The sequence below is a fragment of the Pinus tabuliformis genome, chromosome 2_2, assembly GCF_031772625.1.
Source record: "Pinus tabuliformis cultivar Carrire ecotype Pingquan chromosome 2_2, CPIR1, whole genome shotgun sequence".
In the NCBI taxonomy this organism is placed as follows: domain Eukaryota; kingdom Viridiplantae; phylum Streptophyta; class Pinopsida; order Pinales; family Pinaceae; genus Pinus; species Pinus tabuliformis.
In genome coordinates, this window is record NC_142300.1 from 1,254,006,015 (window position 1) to 1,254,022,101 (window position 16,087).

Here is a 16,087-nt window from a genome sequence, read left to right on the forward strand (position 1 = left end):
ACCAACCAAGCTAGGAGAAAACTTGATTTTCCCAAGGTCACTTCAGAGGTGCATAAATTCTCCCGAGGCAATTTTATTTTTGACATTTCTCTAAAACCATGACACCTGTGTAAAAGGTGAAGGATTTGTTTCTTCCTTGGCCTGTTTTGGACAAAAACGTCTCTCAGTTTTCAAAAATTCATCTTTTATTGCTCAGAAACATCATTTGAGTGAAACCTATCCCGATGTGTGGAACAGGGGATTTGTCGAAATGAAGCGAAATGAAGGGGATAGGGAGCTTCTAAATTCTTGAGGAAATTTTGGGAAGTAGGGAGGGATGTTAGGAAGTAGGGGAAAGTGTAATCTCTGAAATTGAGTGAGGGGAAGGGGTCCAAAAGGGCAAAACACAGGTCTAGCCTAGAAAATAGGGTTTGTAGCAAGAAACTAGGGTTTGTGTGAAAATGAGGAATTTGGGGGATCTCAGTGATGGGAAATGTTTAATAAGGTACATTAAGGATAGGGGAAGGTGTATGAACATTAGGATACAAGTGTTGCTGATGATTAGACCATCCAAGAGAAATTGCCTTCAAAACCCTAGGAGAGGGAAATGACCGTAGCTAGGCGCAACTGAAGCATGAACAAGGTGTAAAATGACCCATTGAAACCTGAAATGATGATGAAAACCCTCTAAATGATGGTAGACTCATCTGAATAGTGACATAGACTGACATTTGGACAACTTTGAAAGGAGTGAAAGAAAACCCTAGACCTAATGCATAGTGACCAAATTTTGCTTGAAGACTTACTAAAATGACAAAATTTGACCTTGACACTCTGAGACCACTTTGTAAGATCATATTTGATCACTGGAGGAAGGCTACAAAGGCTGACACTAACATTGGCTCCAATGGGGATGGTAGCTCCTTGGAGGTGCCAAGAACAGCAGATCTCTGGAAGAGCTAGACAGTGCCTTCATTCATTGGGCTATGGAGTCATTATTTCAACAAACAACACAAGAATTCAACACATTTATTGACTGAAACTTGACTTAAACTGACTTAATTATGAAACCAACATGACTGAAGAAACCGACTTAATGCAAAGGGAAATGACTCATGATGACAGCCACCTACGTACTAATGAAATATGTACAATCATGTGTAATGTGTCTTCCAATGTAACCAATCAAGCAAATGCCTTTTTGATTGATTCTCCTGATGAGATCTCCTGGTCAACAACAGATACCGGTAACTGGGCATCCAAAAACACAGTTGACCATGATCTCCTTCATCACTGGATACTGCAATAATTACCTTCACTGCTGACTGCAACAGATTTGCCATTGGATCATGAAAAACATGAAGATTTTCCTCCTGCTGAAGAAACAAGGTGTCCTTTTCTTGTGATGCTGATCTTTTCTCATAAATAAGAGTATGTTCCTGGTCTTCAAAAAATTCTGAACAAATAGATGAGCAGATTTCCTCTTCAAAGAACATTTCAAAACATGAGACATATGAGGAAGAGTCTTAAAGGGAATCTTGAATGGTCTGGTCTGCTGAAGTTTGAATATATTGTAGGTCATCTTCATATGATATGACAGCCAGATTGTCTTTGCATTCTTCAATCAAGAGAAAAGAACCCTCAAATGATTCTTGAAACCCAACACAATCATTTATATCATCTACCATAAATTCACCCAGAGCTTTTTCACTTACTTGAACAAAGATCTCATCTTGCTGTTCATAGAGGGAATGAGCTACCTCCTCATGAAGATCCAGTTCTGGTGAGATAAGGTCAGTTGGGTCTATACCTCCGTTTTCTCCATTTGAGGCAGCCTCAACCATGCAACTCCCTTTTTCCTCCTCACCATCTTTCTCTTGATCTGATTTATCATCCCCATTATCTGAGATTGGAACACCATTTTCTTGCATATCGTCTTTTATTTCCACCAGATCTGAAACAAAACTTCTTCTTTCATCATTTCTAGCCATACGAAAATCTTCAGCCTGCTGATCTATAAAGCTTCCCACAGGACTGTCATCCTCTTCAGAAGAGGAAAAATTTCCACCATCACCTTCTTGACCGTGTGCACACTGTAGATCTGTGTTAACTTGAGCTGGAACATGAATGTTCAAGAGTTGATCTATTTCATTTTCAAACAAAGGAGATAATGCTTTTCATTTTCTCTTGCACGAACAATGATTTTCTTCAATATTTTCAAGTGAAGGAGTGTACAAATTTTCCTCAGACTGCTGATCCATTTCATGTAATTCCTGTTGACCGTCAAGATGAAAAATTCCTTCATCTTCCACCGTACTAAAATCTTGATACTGTTGCAGATTTTCATGATCGTCTTTATGTTGCTGAAATGGATTTTCATACAGGACTTCCATGATCTCTTCATCCATGAAATTATAATCTTCATAATATTTTTCAAGGCTTTCAATAAACCATCAGCGTATTTGCAACAGTCATGAACTAGATTTAATGATGGATAAGATTCTTGATATCTTTCAATGAACAGGGCATGAAAATCCTTTAAACAGTAAATACAAGTAGGCGGCAAACTTTCATACCAAGAATGGGCTTCACCTTCCAAAGTGGCCAGGAATATCTTCATCAAGAAATCTCCAGGAAAATCAACCTTCAACTTGCGAATATACATGTGAAATCAAACTAGATGTAAAGCAGCGTCCTTCTTACCATCATCTTTAAACGTAGGCAGGTTCCTTGACCAATCTAGCTTCGGAATTTTATTTGGAAAACCTGGGATGTGATCTCAGCTCATGGGAGCGTATCTTCTTGCAATCCACTCCATTTTAAAAACAAATCTCAAAGCTATTGATCCCTCTATAGTGGAGTCACCATGAAGCACCGGTTGCTGGATTCTTTAGTGAAAGGAGTCGCCAAGCGAAGGATTTCAGCTATCCTCTTATGATTGATCATTGTTCACCATCAACAATCAGCTCTAAACTTGAGATATGTACTGGGGCAAAGCAATCTTCAAGCAAACCATTGTCGTCCCCAATGGATTCGCCACTATGTTAGCACCTAAATATGCCTTAGGCTGAAGGAAGGAAAAATTCAGGGTAACAACAAACCACGCTCAATCTGGTAGCTAGCCCTACCAGAACAGGAGAGGGCTATCTCCGAGACACGCTCAGTGAATAAGTAAACGGAAAGGTCTGAGATGACTAACAGTGAAACAGAAGAGGAAAAATTTCCACCATCACCTTCTTGACCGTGTGCACACTGTAGATATGTGTTAACTTGAGCTGGAACATGACTGTTCAAGAGTTGATATATTTCATTTTCAGACAAAGGAGATAATGCTTTTCATTTTCTCTTGCGCAAACAGTGATTTTCTTCAATATTTTCAAGTGAAGGAGTGTACAAATTTTCCTCAGACTTCTGATCCATTTCATGTAATTCTTGTTGACAGTCAAGATGCAAAATTCCTTCATCTTCCACCATACTAAAATCTTGATACTGCTGCAGATTTTCATGATCGTCTTTATGCTGCTGAAATGGATTTTCATACAGGGCTTCCATGATCTCTTCATCCATGAAATTATCATCTTCATAATATTTTTCAAGGCTTTCAATAAAACCATCAGCGTATTTGCAACAGTCATGAACTAGATTTAATGATGGATAAGATTATTGATATCTTTCAATGAACAGGGCATGAAAATCCTTTAAATAGTAAATACAAGCAGGCGGAAAACTTTCATACCAAGATTGGGCTTCACCTCCCAAAGTGGCCAGGAATATCTTCATCAAGCAATCTTCAGGAAAATCAACCTTTAACTTGCGAATATACATGTGAAATCAAACTAGATGTAAAGCAGCGTCCTTCTTACCATCATCTTTAAACGTAGGCAGATTCCTTGACCAATCTACCTTCAAAATTTTATTTGGAAAACCTGGGATGTGATCTCGGCTCATGGGAGCGTATCTTCTTGTAATCCGCTCCATTTAAAAAAAAAAATCTCAAAGCTACTGATCCCTCTGCAGTGGAGTCACCATGAAGCACCGGTTGCTGGATTCTTCAGTGAAAGGAGTCTCCAAGTGAATGATTTCAGCTGTCCTCTTATGACTGATCGTTAGCTGGCATGGCTCCTATTGCATGGAGAAACCAGCCTACAGCTGACCCTCAGTTAGAGGGTGTCGAGGGAGGAGAGTTGATCCAGAACCTCAAGGGGCTTGCCCGGGGAATTCCAGACTATGCCCGACTGGGCGTTCTGGGCCAACATCTGCATACACATATAAATGTTGTCTGAACGAACATGTATTAACAAAAAATCATAAAACACAAAATCAAAATGAGGTCATACCTATCTCCTTGTCCCAGTCCTCCCCCTCTGGCAGTGGGAGGTCAGGGTCACCGATGAAGTTTGTCCCCGCATACGGCCAGTCCTCCACCATGATCAATTGGTGGCGAAGCCACCCAAAAAGCTCAGGTCTGAATGACATTTGCTGACCACCCCCCCCCTCTCGGCATCAGTGCCGCCCAACGAGCCAGCCTCGGCTCTCGAGGTGCCAGGTCAGGAACAAGGGCCCCTTGGCCTTGGAAGAGTGGCACACGTTCCAAGAAGAACATCACCAAGATGGAACTGTACCTGAACTGTTGCAGCTTGCCACGCTTGGCCTTCGTTAGCTGCCTCTTCATATTGGTCGTCACAGCTGACACCCAATTGAAGACTGTCGGACTAAGGCACTTTGTCGCCAAGATCAGGTGGTTCTTCGTAGCTTCGTGGGGTGCCTATGCCCCTACAGCTCGTGTAATGGTGAATAGTAAAGCTCTGAGTGTCAGGTCCTCAACATTGGGGATATCCACTTTCGAGCTGCCCAGCCCATATCTTGCCCTTAGGCAAACTCGAGCCTTCACCTCTTCCATCTTCTCTCCAGATGGCCTGCTACCAGTTAATTGGGGCACCAGCCCTCGTCGTGACATCCAATAAGGAAGTAGACATCAGATACATCTAATTCCAATATTTGGTCCTGTATCCGGAACACCTGTTCCTGTTCGTTCCATAAGTTGATCAAATACTGCAAGAGCTCTGGCTGTGCTCGCAAATAGGACAGTAGGAAAAATTTCTTGAGCCCACAAGCTCTGAGAGCTTCCATGCAGCCCTCATCTGCTATGGCCAATTCATCTACCTGGTCATGCTCCCTTTCCTTCCATTGGATTTTCATTTTGATCGTTTCTCTGGGTCCACATGATCAACAACATTGAATGAGATCCTTGGAAATTTAAAAACGCAGTGAAAATTGCTTTAAATCGTTAAAATTTGAGCAAAAAACCCGCGCAGCCGTTGGCGCAACTGTTTCTAAAACAGTCGCGCCAATGGGCGCGTGCCTTTAGGGAAAGTTGCCCCATTGGCGTGGGTCCGTGCCTGAAACCTGCGCCAATGGGCGCAACCCTCATTTTTTAAAATCCCTCCCATAAAGGATGAAAAAGCAATTTAAAACAAATTTGAAACGGATGGAAATGGAGTGGGGAAAGAGACCTCTTACCTGACACTGACGACGCTCCGAATGGTCAACTGGATCTGTCGCAATCGACGCTTGAAGATCGCACACCAAAAGCACTAATGTCACTCTCAAGAGGTAAAAGTGAAAAGTAATTTTTTGTTTTACCATTTTCACCCATTTTATAACTTTTTGACCCTCAAATAGGTTTTAAAAGTCATTTTATGAATATTTTAATATATATTTGTGTGGAAAATGGATTTTACACTGGTTTCTTGTGCAGCGACAGGTGTTTATACGGCTTAGGCGATGAAACGAGTTGTATTTTATAATTTTTTCGGACTTGGTAAATACACGAAAAATTCACCCTGGAGTCATCTTTCTACTCTTTTCTTACTCTCTAAACCTAAAAAGAACGCCGAGTTGTTCCTCTCGACCTGTTAAATGTAAATGAGAGGCGGTCATCTTTAAACCCTTTTCCGACCGTGTAAAAATGAAAAGATCATCGGACCCTTGTCATTTCAGGTTCGTTAACGGTTACGAAGCGACGTGGTTTCGATCGCTTTTTTACTTTTTCAGGTCGAAATCACGACTCATGAAAAGCACTCCTCGATCGTAATGGTTGCGCGGTTCTGTCGAGCATTGTTTTATACTTTTTCGGGCTCGAGAGACACAACTTTATGAAAAAGGACACCCCTGGAGTTTACTTTTCTACCATCTTTTCAAACTCTCTAAACATGAAAAGACGCCGATTTCTTCCTTTGTCAGACTCGTTAAAACTTAATTACATCGGATTCCGTCGAGATGACGCCTTTCATGCATATGCTATCCCCGTCAAGCTTGTTGATAAAAATAACTGGGGTACTCGCCAAAAATGGTGGGGAAATATGGAACCACAATTATTGTCATGTCGGCAGTATGTAACTCTTGAACATGGCACTTGTCTGCATTCGTGTCTGGGTGGGGACATCTCATCTTGTTTTTACACTTGCTTCCGTGGGTTTGGGTTATCCTGTTTGACCTCTCATCTACTCATTGCCCTGTCACCATGACCCCTGATCATTTAATGTCAAATAATGCCAAGTCCAGTGTCGTGCTACCAATATGTTCAAGAGAAGTTGACCTCTGCAGAATGCTCAACCTCCCTCTGATACCTCACACAAAACATCTTATCCTTCTCTGTCTCATGTCGATGCTGTGGGAAACATTATGGCCCACCTTTTATCAAGGTCACTTCCTGTCGACTTCAGTTCATTATCCAAGAGGTTGACCTAGAGACTCCCTTCAGGTGCCTTAGAGCCTGCATGCCTCAATGGCAGGTTCTTCGTGTTCAACGCGAGGTTTTCATCATTGGCCTCCGATCGAATGATTCTACGGGTTTTCGACACTGGCTCACTGATTCTCATGCCGTAGATTGTACCTATAGTACCTTGAGGACCATTGTCAATATTGGTGGTACCTCTCGCGTATGTTAATAGTTTTCATCATTGACTAGTAATCAGACGTTGTTCTTGCATGTTCGACTTTGACTCCCATATTCGCATGCTTGAACTTGTACTTTGTTCGGGTCGAGATGGAGCGCAAGACCCTGGATTTTGTCTGTTGAGATCCAGGTTGCGATTTTGTGGATTATTATGATCATTACATGACTCATTCACTAGATGGTTGTGACCATGCCTGAGTCTACTTATGGATCCTTACTGGATGGCTGCACCCATACCTTGGATCTGGATTTTTATGTACTCTGCTATGGATGGCTACGCCCATACCACATACATCATGTACTTGAGATATTAGATGTACTTCTTCATGCAGGTTCTCCAGCGGTAGTGTTTTTAGTTGGCCATGTTCTTATAAAGCATTTCACCCCTCTCTCTCTCTCGGGCTTCATGCTTTAGGGGGCATGAACAATGATCTCATCTTGTTGTTCATAGAGGGAATGAGCTACCTCCTCATGAAGATCTAGTTCTGGTGAGATAAGGTCAGTTGGGTCTATACCTCCATTTTCTCCATTTGAGGTAGCATCAACCATGCAACTCTCTTTTTCCTCCTCACTGTCTGTCTCTTGATCGGATTTATCATCCCCATTATCTGAGATTGGAACATCATTTTCTTGCATATCATCTTTTATTTCCACCAGATCTGAAACAAAACTTCTTCTTTCATCATTTCTAGCCATATGGAAATCTTTAGCCTGCTGATCTATAAATTTGCCCACAGGACTGTCATCTTCAGAAGAGAAAAAATTTCCACCATCACCTTCTTGACCGTGTGCACACTGTAGATATGTGTTAACTTGAGCTGGAACATGACTGTTCAAGAGTTGATCTATTTCATTTTCGGACAAAGGAGATAATGCTTTTCATTTTCTCTTGCACGAACAATGATTTTCTTCAATATTTTCAAGTGAAGGAGTGTACAAATTTTCCTCAGACTGCTGATCCATTTAATGTAATTCCTGTTGACCGTCAACATGAAAAATTCCTTCATCTTCCACCGTACTAAAATCTTGATACTGCTGCAGATTTTCATGATCGTCTTTATGCTGCTGAAATGGATTTTCATACAGGGCTTCCATGATCTCTTCATCCATGAAATTATCATCTTCATAATATTTTTAAAGGCTTTCAATAAAACCATCAGCGTATTTGCAACAGTCATGAACTAGAATAAATGATGGATAAGATTCTTGATATCTTTCAATGAACAGGGCATGAAAATCCTTTAAACAGTAAATACAAGCAGGCGGAAAACTTTCATACCAAGATTGGGCTTCACCTTCCAAAGTGGCCAGGAATATCTTCATCAAGCAATCTTCAGGAAAATCAACCTTCAACTTGTGAATATACATGTGAAATCAAACTAGATGTAAAGCAACGTCCTTCTTACCATCATATTTAAACGTAGGCAGATTCCTTGACCAATCTACCTTCAGAATTTTATTTGGAAAAGCTGGGATGTGATCTCAACTCATGGGAGTGTATCTTCTTGCAATCCGCTCCATTTAAAAAAGAAAATCTCAAAGCTACTGATCCCTCTATAGTGGAGTCACCATGAAGCACTGGTTGCTGGATTCTTCAGTGAAAGGAGTTGCCAAGTGAATGATTTCAGCTGTCCTCTTATGACTGGTCGTTGTTCAGCATCAACAATCAGCTCTGAACTTGAGATATGTACTGGGGCAAAACAATCATCAAGCAAACCATTGTCGTCCCCAATGGAGTCGCCACTATGTTAGTACCTAAATATACCTTAGGCTGAAGGAAGGCAAAATTCAGGGTAACCACAAACCACGCTCAGTCGGGTAGCTAGCCCTACTAGAACACGAGAGGGCTCTCTTCGAGTCACGCTCAGTGAATAAGTAAACGGAAAGGTCTGAGATGTCTAACAATGAAATATTGAACTTAGGCTAGTAAGTAAATATGGATACAAGAAGCAATTTTTTATGAATAACTGAGTTTCTGGGATGGTATGGGACCAACGGACAACAATGAGCAGAGAATTTAATACAAAGGCACAGATTACTTTGTGAGGCAAGATAGGTGGAAATTCTATCAATTTAGTTTGAAAGAACGCGGAATGGAGGAATTGCTTAGGAGGGTGAAAAGGGCATAAGTACATGAATCCTTTTCAACAGAAGAAGAGCACTGAACATGAAATTTTCCCACAGGCAGAGCAATAAAAATGAATTATACCTTATTTAACTTAGAAAATTTCACTGGAAATGAATATGAAATGAACTGTGAAAGATTACGAAATAGATATGAAACATAAGAGACACATTTGCTACACTCACAACCACATGAATCTCATGAAACATAGCTGTTGCCTTTCATTAATCCTCTGTCAAAATATACAATGAAGAACTGAGTTTCTCTCCCACAGTCTCCCAGAAATTACAAGCCAACCAACCCTTTGCAAATAGTTTGCATACAATATATAAAATGTGCCATGAAGAGATAGAACGCCCAAGGTTGGGGAGTTACTCAAATCATTACAAAATGGAGGTGGAAAGCCAACCATTAGCTACAGGTGCAGCATTACAAACATGACAAATGGCTTGGGTGACTATTTTCCTTCCTTTGCCACTTGGATAGAAGCCAATATGGAATGAAAATACTTTAAATGACACCTTAGGTGCTGAAAAAGTGAAATGTAGATGAGCGGACCCACTCGGAGAAGTCGCGAATCAAAATTTCGCGAAACGGGCGCGATTTTGGCCTTTTTCTCTATATGCGCCATGCCACTTTGGAGGATGTTTTGAGGTACCTGCAGGAGTCCAAAATGTGCCCAAGTGTGCTTGTTGGAAATCCCGGCCTGTCTACTTTCCAACCCAAGTGGAATTTCTAAATTTGGTGCTTATTTTCCCCTCCAAAACTTCATTCTCCCAAGACTGCTTCCTGTATGTCAAAATAGGGGTAGAGAGGTCATTTGTTGGGTGTTTTTGACCTCCTATAGACTCAAATCATGCCCAAATTTATTTTCCAAGCACCAGTAGTCGTGATTTTGCATGTTGAATCCAAAAATGCAATCCATTTCCAATTTGGAGCTCCCAATCCTAAGCGTCGTGCCGCACAGGGAGAAAAAACCTGTGTTTTGACCAAAACATTAACATTTGATCTAAGAGGCACTATGCTGGACCACAAAAGCTTCAGCTAAGATTCAAAGTTGATCTTGATCTTTTGCCTCTTTTGTTGCTTTCCTCAATTTTGCCTTCAAACTCCTTATCTAGGCCTTTGCACTCATATTTCGTGCCTTGTAATGATAAACCATCCTCCTTAGTATGGTTTTGTCTCTATCGGCCTTCTCCAGCAGTCTCTCCAGGTGGATGGTTATCCGCTCTAGCTAGGACTCACGGTCATTGTGGATCTCTTGCTCCAAGTTAGTGAGCTCGATCCTCCTTTGTTGGGCAGCTTGTCGATTCTCATGGATGTTTTGCAGCTCCATGATCTCATGCTGGTCCTCAAGCTGCTTGTTTCTCTACTCCAAATACTTGATGATCCATTTCGCCCTCTCCACATTGAGTGACAAGTCTTGGATCTCCGTGTTCTGCTCCTAAATAGTCATCCTAAGTCGGGCGCTCTCCACATCTGCAGCATCATCCTGAATGAGGATGAAATTGGCCTCCTGTTCACCTGATGGCCCCTCGTCATGCATGGGCTTCTTTTCCTTGTCCTGTACCTGTGTTGTTGATGTAGGAAGCGAGGCCCCTTCCACCCCGAGTGGAGATAACACTTGCTTTGCTACTGTAAACAAATGTCTATTGCCTCTCTGATATGTGATGAATACCGGCATAGTAGCAGTCTGACTGATGTTTGAAACATGCTACTGCAAGAGGACAAGCCAATAGCTCTGTGAGTGTAGTGGGCTCCTCTCAGATGTGTTTTCCTCCCTTATGTGGTCTTCTCGGTGCATGAATTTCTTGGGAGGAATCACTCACTGTTTCCTCATCCCTTTCATAAGCTAAATCAGTTTCCATATTTGCCACTGTTTGATGTTCAATGATGAGTATGAATAGATTTTATATCAATAATAGGTGTTTACTATTTGCGGAATGGAATTGATGAGTGGGACTGCGAATGAGGTATTTTGTGTTGACTATAGGGTTATAAGGGAGTGATATGGTTTGGGGAATGAGGATTAGGGTTTAGGGTAATAATGGGAATTTGTTGTTAGGGTTTAGGATTTTGGGGATAGGGGGTGGGATGAATGTGAATGAGAGAGGGGTAAGGGATATGAAATGAGGGGAGTGTAGTGGAGGAATGTGAAAATGATTGCAGGGAGCAAATAGAAACAATGACAACTTTTGAAAACCCTAGATAGTTTTTTAGTACACTGTGCAACAAACTAGGGTTTGTCTTTTCACCTATTTACACACCATCAAGGAGGATGAAAACTCTTGCAATGGAACTTAGGGATGATTTACTTACTTGGAAGAATGAAGTATTTTCAATTTGGGGGAATATTTTAATGAAATTCGGGCCTTTTAGACCTGTGCACCGCGCCTCCCATGTGCGTCGCGCCAGTGTAAATTTACACTGGAAAATTTCTCCCAGTGCGCCGCGCTCCCTCTGTGCACCGCACCCTTTTACAGGAGACTTTTGTAGGCCTTCCTGGTGTCCAAATTGGGTGTAGGATAGCCCCTTTGAAAGGTATTTGAGTCTACTTTCCAACCCAATCATAATTTTTCAATTTGGAGTTCATTTTCCTTGTCAAACATTAAATCTCCCAAGACTAGTAAAAATGTGCCAAATGAGGCTGCCTAAACCCAGAGTGTTGTTACAGTCAACTTTTCAATGCCTTCCTCAAATCCAAATTGAGATCATGATAGCTCATTGAAAATATATTTGTGTCTAGTTATCATTTGACTCATCAAGAAAGTCATTTGACCAACCAAGCTAGGAGAAAACTTGATTTTCCCAAGGTCACTTCAGAGGTGCATCAATTCTCCCGAGGAAATTTTATTTTTGACATTTCTCTAAAACCATGACACATGTGTAAGAAGTGAAGGATTTTTTCTTCCTTCACCTTTTCTGGACAAAAACCTCTCTCATTTTTAAAAAATTCATCTTTTATTACTCAGAAACATCATTTTAGTGAAACATATCCCGACGTGTGGAACAGGGGATTTGTCGAAATGAAGCGAAATGAAGGGGATAGGGAGCTTCTAAATTCTTGAGGAAATTTTGGGAAGTAGGGAGGGATGTTAGGAAGTAGGAGAAAGCGTAATCTCTAAAATTGAGTGAGGGAAAGGGGTCCAAAAGGGAAAAACATAGGCCTAGCCTAGAAAATAGGGTTTGTAGCAAGAATTAGGGTTTGTGTGAAAATGAGGAATTTGGGGGATCTCAGTGATGGGAAATGTTTAATAAGGTACATTAAGGATAGGGGAAGGTGTATGAACATTAGGATACAAGTGTTGTTGATGATTAGACCATCCAAGATGTTGGGTGTGGAGCCTGATTATCTTCTATATTCAAAGGTATCGCCACATAGGACCCCAGTTCGAAATGGGGGCGGCAACGCCGCCCGTAAAATGTTTGCTATAGGGGGGGTCCAGGGGGGGCGGCTGCGACCTTTGGGAGCCCCCCCCTGGCGAGGGGTTTCAGGGGCAACGCCCCCGAAGCTAAAAACAACTGTAAAATTGCCTTATAAAAAGTATAGTAATTTCTAGTCAATCTGGGACGTTCATTAGGCGGATGATCTGACGGTAGAACTTATGTTTAGTTTAGGGTTTTTTGCCCTAGAAGGCAACCCCTCTCTTTGCATGAGGGTATTGTATTTGAGGCTGTGAGATAGATGTGTATTCTGTGAGCGAGAAACAGAGAGGTGAAACTGTGAGAGAAAACAGAGGATATTACAGCGGATTTGCTGTAGGTTGTGTCTCTTCATTTTGCTGGATAATAAAAAGGAAGGACTGGTTGTTCAGGGTGGACGTAACCCAAACTGGGTGAACCACGTATATCTGTGTCTCTCTTGTTTTTTGCGTTTTCTGTGTTTATATTTCTACAATATTTTATGTGTTCCATTGCTCCGTAATATATAATTTTCCAACACAAGAGAAATTGCCTTCAAAACCCTAGGAGAGGGAAATGACCGTAGCTAGGTGCAACTGAAGCATGAACAAGGTGTAAAATGACCCATTGAAACCTAACATGATGATGAAAACCCTCTGAATGATGGTAGACTCAGCTGAATAGTGACATAGACCGACATTTGGACAACTTTGAAAGGAGTGAAAGCAAACCCTAGACCTAATGCCTAGTGACCAAATTTTGCTTGAAGACTTACTGAAATGACAAAATTTGACCTTAACACTTTGAGACCACTTTGTAAGAGCATATTTGATCACTGGAGGAAGGCTGCAAAGACTGACACTAACAGAGGGTATGTCCTAAATTAAAAATAAAAGGACAGAAAGAATGAAAATAGGTCACAAAAAAAAAAAATGAAATATATGAATCCCAAAAGACAAAAGAGACCATGGAAAGTGTGCAAGTCAAAATGGCACTACTATTTACTTTTTATGCTTAATAAATGATTGTGTGCATCTTGTTACTTATGCCACAATCCATGAATAGTCAAAATGTTTAAACTTGGCTATTTCATGTTTATAGATAGAGAATAAAATCTGACCAAACAGTGTAATCTTGGCAGATAATTAGATAGGTAGAGTAAATAAAAGGAGATCAACTGGTTAATTTGAGCCCTTGGATGATATAAGGTTTGATTTAGATAGTTTTTTATGTAAAGAAAAGAAAATATTGATAAGGGTTTTCAAGTTTAAATGCACCCTAATAAAGTGAAGCAGAAAATGGTAGGATAAGTAGATGGGTAAATAGAAGAAAGGTTGCAGAAGTATGATGATTGACTAGAAAAAAAGAATATTTATCATTTTTCATCATATGTTCCAAATATGAATGGACAATCAAACATGTAAATGGATTTCCAAGTCAATTAATTAACTTCCCCCATTCATTTCACCTCCTTACTTAACTAATTTCCCATAATAAAGTTCAAAGTACTTAAAACCTTTAAGTCAAAGAGGCTCAAAGCATTTCTCTGACTTTTGGAGGGACCAAACGCTTGGCTCAATGACTTATCAATATGAAGTACTAGATTCCCCTCATAAATGTTCACCCCCCTTTAGTTCATTCATTTTCCTAATAATACTCCTTTTCCTAAGGTTAAAACACTTTTTGCCTAGTAAAAGCAATTTCCCCCATATAAAACACTTTTCATACCAAAAACCCACAAACATTCTTTACCCTAAGTATTAATGTAAAATATGTGAAAAACATGTAATTCATAAGTAAAGCATTTTTCTTAGTGTTTTCCCCTTTTCGCCCATTTTTCATATTAATTACTAACTTTATTATATTAAATCCCGATAAAAACCCAATTTCCGGCATATATTTAACTCCTATGTACAAATTAACCCTATACCCTAGTTTAATTATAAACTATGATTTTCACCTTAAAACCCAGTCAAACCTTTAACTGGTTGATCTGCGATCAAGTTAATAAATCCCCCTTTAATCCTCCGTTAATTACCCTGATGGCCTAATCTCAACTTAAACCTAATATCGCCGTAATTAAGTGCCTGTCAGGCCCCCCACTAGCCTCCGCACAGCTTCCCCACTTGATCATCGTGCACTCGTTCCCCTCCTCATCCGACAGCCCTCATCCATATTGGGTCTGTTAGCCTCCTATTGCAATAGGTTTCATATTTCATGATTGACTGTTTTATATGCCAAATATGTCATATTTTCAATCTGCAAGGTTCCATATTTTCAAGAAGTTCCATTTTTGAAGAATCATAACATTTTTGAAGATTTTTACAGTTAAGGGAAAGCCAAACAGCTTAATCTCGGCTTCCCTAGGTTTAAATTGCTTGTTTTAGAGGATAGAGAATGAATCTCTGTCCAAACAGCTTAAGCTTGGCAGATCAGTAGCTAGGTAGAGAAATGAAGGAGCCCAACTGCTTAATCTGGGCCCTTGGAAGATATAAGGGTACATTTAGATAGGAGGGCAGTCAAAAGAAAAGAAGATAATCAGGGTCTGCAAGTCCAAGTGCACCCATGCAAAAAGAAGAAAAAATGCTAGGTAAGTAGGTTGGGTAAGTAGTTTGGTGGTTGTAGAATCAAGCTATGTGATCCATTTCATGTTTTTCAAGTGTTATATCTATTCAGATCACAATTATGAGGCAGTTTTTCATTTGGAGGAGCTCAAGCGAGGCATGTCTAACTCCCCCTTCTTCTTATTCCCCAAATCATTCACTAACCTCCCCAAACAGGTCAAGGTCTGCTTGATATCTCTTAAGTTTCATAATTTGTCATATCATTGGCCTAAGTAAAGGTTTTCTTTGCTTAGGAGTACTCTTATTCACTCTACAAGTCATTTTTCCCTTTTAAGTGGCCTAAGATCTCTAAACTTAGCACTTTCTTGTCATTTTCAAATTAACTTCTAACATTATTACGTAAATCCCTATTTGTTTCCCCTTCCCCTTACTAAAAAGCACTAAATAGCTCCCCTATGTACATATTCCCATCCCCTGGCACTATAGCCCTATAACATCAATTTGGGGAAATGCTGAGTTCATTTGGGGCTTAGCATTAGCCTTCCGCGTCCTAACCCTGGGATTAACTTAACATTTGGTTAAGTTAATAACCTCTTTCCTCACCACTTTACCCATAACATTTCATCATTTTTACCCTCTCGCGCTCATCGTTTAAAGTTTAGAAAAATGTTTGAATAAACATTAAACACCACTAGCGCATAACCCAAAAACCCAAAGTTTTTGAACCCCTCGCACATAAATAAATCAATCTAATATTCAGCGGGCCCCTGTACACTAGCCTGCCGCCAGCTCCACGCTCCATCGGCCCTCCGATTCCGCCCTCCCAGATCCAACAACCCAGGTGCATTTCGGAGCCACCCCGATGTTTGACGCTTAGCCTCCGATAGGCTAGCGGTTTCCCCACCGTACAAAAGACGCATGTCTCCACGTGATTGTATCGGAGCCCCTCTGACACATACTGCCCTCATACAGAAGGCGGTCCGATGAAACCACAAACCACCTTCTGTCTCTCTGCCCCTGACGTCAGCACCACGTCGTTGCCACCACATCTGCCTCCGT